Source organism: Humulus lupulus, chromosome 2 (genome assembly GCF_963169125.1).
Source record: "Humulus lupulus chromosome 2, drHumLupu1.1, whole genome shotgun sequence".
In the NCBI taxonomy this organism is placed as follows: Eukaryota; Viridiplantae; Streptophyta; class Magnoliopsida; order Rosales; family Cannabaceae; genus Humulus; species Humulus lupulus.
Window position 1 is genome coordinate 71,159,567 of NC_084794.1, and position 2,788 is coordinate 71,162,354.

Genomic DNA, 2,788 nt, shown 5'->3' on the forward strand with positions numbered 1-2,788 from the left:
AGAGAAAGTGTAAGAAGTGTCCTTTCAGTGACTGGGTTGAGCAAAGTAAGAAGCAACAATCAACTATGAATAAATTTACTAAAAAGACAACAACCTGCAATGAAGAAGAAGTTGCTTCAAGTGGGCTGCCGCTAAGGTTTAATCAAAATGCTGTTAGGAAAGTGATCGCCGAATATATCATTATGGATGAGTTATCCTTTAGGCACGTGGACGGAAAAGGATTTCAAAAGCTCATTAAACATTTCTTTCCCACATTTCAGTTCCCATCAAGATTTACTGTTGCGAGAGATATTTACAATGCGTTTCTAGATCAGAAGAAAGAGTTGAAGTCGATTTTGGTGAAGCACAGAGTGCCGTTGACCACCGATTGTTGGACATCAATCCAGAATATTAGTTATTTGTGTTTGACTGCACATTGGGTTGATGATAATTGGAAAATACAAAAGAGAATTATCAACTTTATCCAAGTTCCTAGCCAAAAAGGGGACTTGGTGGGGAAAGAGTTGATAAATTGTCTTAATGAGTGGGGTATCTCCTCAGTTTTTGCAGTGACGGTTGACAATGCCTCCTCAAATGACGTTGCTCTTAGAAAATTGAAAGGGCACTTGTTGGACAAAGACAATACCATTCCATTGAATGGCAAAATGTTTCATATGAGGTGTTCAGCTCATATTTTGAATTTGATAGTAACTGATGGGTTGAAAGAGTTGAATGATGTAATTTCAAGCATTCAAAATGCGGTGAGATATGTGCGGTCATCTCCAGCTAGACTGAAAAGATTTAAAGAAAGTTGCAAGGATGCAAACATTGAATCAAAAGCCTTGTTATGCTTGGATGTGGTTACTAGGTGGAACTCCACCTACTTGATGTTAGAATCTGCTATAAAATTCAAGAAGGCTTTTGAGAATTTGGAAGCAGATGCGAACTACACAAAGTACTTTGATGAAGAAAGAATGGACGGTCCACCAACCAACCTAGACTGGGAAAAAGCAGTTGTATTTGTTGACTTTTTGAGGAGATTCTATGATCTTACTAATCGATTTAGTGGGTCATTATATGTCACATCCAATCTACTCCTTCCAGATATTTTGAAGGTTCAAGCTGATTTAACTACTATGGCTTCTAATCCTGATACTTTGTTAGGGGCTATGGCAGTTAGTATGAAACGAAAGTATGACAAGTACTGGGGAAGGATTGAGAAGCTGAATATGTTGACATTTATTGCCAATATCCTTGATCCAAGGTATAAATTAGAGGTTGTGAATCGTGGTTTCAAATTTGTGTACACTTCAAGTGAGGCTGAAAAAATGATAAAGTTGGTGACAAATACTTAGGCACAGCTGTATGCTTTTTATAAACAACAACAACAACCATCTCAGTCATCTCAAGCTCAACCATCTCAATCTCAGTCTCAGTCATCTCAGCCTGTTATCAATTCCACTACAGAATCATTTCTTCAAGGGCAACTACAACTTAGTGATGACATTGAAGAAGATGATCTTGAATACTACTTGAGTGATCATCGTGAGAAACTTGATCCTACCTTTGATATTCTACAATGGTGGAAACAGAATGGATTCAAGTATCCAATAGTTGCGCGCATGGCAAAAGATGTATTGGCTGTTCAGATGTCTACAGTAGCATCTGAATCAGCTTTTTCTACTGGGGGAAGAATCCTAGATTCATTTAGGAGTTCCTTATCCTCGAGGATGGTGGAGGCTTTGATTTGTTCTAAAAATTGGTATACTTGTGAGTCTGAAGAGCCTGTTGTGCTTCGACAATACATGGATGAGATTGATGGTTTAGAGGCATGTGAACAAGTTTTTCTAGGTATTTATTTACTTAATAGCTTATTCTAATTGAAATATTATATATATATTATAACTTATTTGTATTAATTGAATATTTTTCAGGTGTTGGCTCGTGCATTACCTATGTACTTGAGAATCTTGGCAGTGGGTCTGGAAGTGGGAGTGGGACCGATAAGAACAATTGAAATCTCAAGGTAACTAGTTGAATTCTAAGATTGTACTTTAGTAACTTTAGTTCTCTTAAAAGTACCATGTAGCATGTGTAGTATATACATTATAATTTTATTCTTTCTTCTGTCTTAGGAGCAGGTGGTCATGGTTGCTTGATGCAGGCCATGAAATGAATGAATGCTGGATTTTGGATTGGATTTTGTTTTCTATCTATTCTTTTGAAATTTGAACTTGATTTGTGTTGTTGTAGTCGATTAGACTTAGATTTAATTTGTGTTGTAATGGACTATGGACTATGGACTATGGACTATGGACTTTAAGTTTAAACTTTAATCATGTGTTGAGATTTGTGGTTGTAGTCTTTTGGTTTTAAATTTTAATTGGGTTGTGTCTTGGATTGGACTAATAGATATTGGAGTATTAGACTTTTGATGATGTGTTGTGATTTGAGATTATGTTATGCTCTTATGGACTTTTAATTATGTTTCAAACCTTAAAATTTGTAAATGTAATTATGTTCTATATATTTATGTTTTAAAAACGCACAAAAATGGATTCCAACAATCCAAAATTTTTTATTTTTTAACTAAAACTTAAAAAAAAAAACAATAATAAATTCGGTTTAACCAACCAAACCGCGGTCCAAAACGGTCGGTTTTTTCTTTTAACTGGTTTGGTTCGGTCGGTTTTTGGATTGCACCAATCCGGACCGAAAACCGAATTATGGATTTTTTGTTACGAAAAAACCGCCCAAACCGACCGATGCTCACCCCTACTCTAAACTCTATAAATAGGAGCCTATAGCT

General features: G+C 35.9%; 1 long non-coding RNA gene across 1 annotated transcript; it reads left to right on the forward strand.

Moving 5' to 3' along the window:
* Positions 1 to 1,968: 1,968 nt before the first annotated feature.
* LOC133816101 (uncharacterized) lies at positions 1,969 to 2,417 on the forward strand. Its single transcript, XR_009885014.1, has 2 exons — positions 1,969 to 2,005; positions 2,115 to 2,417. It is a non-coding gene; the product is annotated as an uncharacterized LOC133816101 (long non-coding RNA).
* The last annotated feature ends 371 nt before the right edge of the window (positions 2,418 to 2,788 follow it).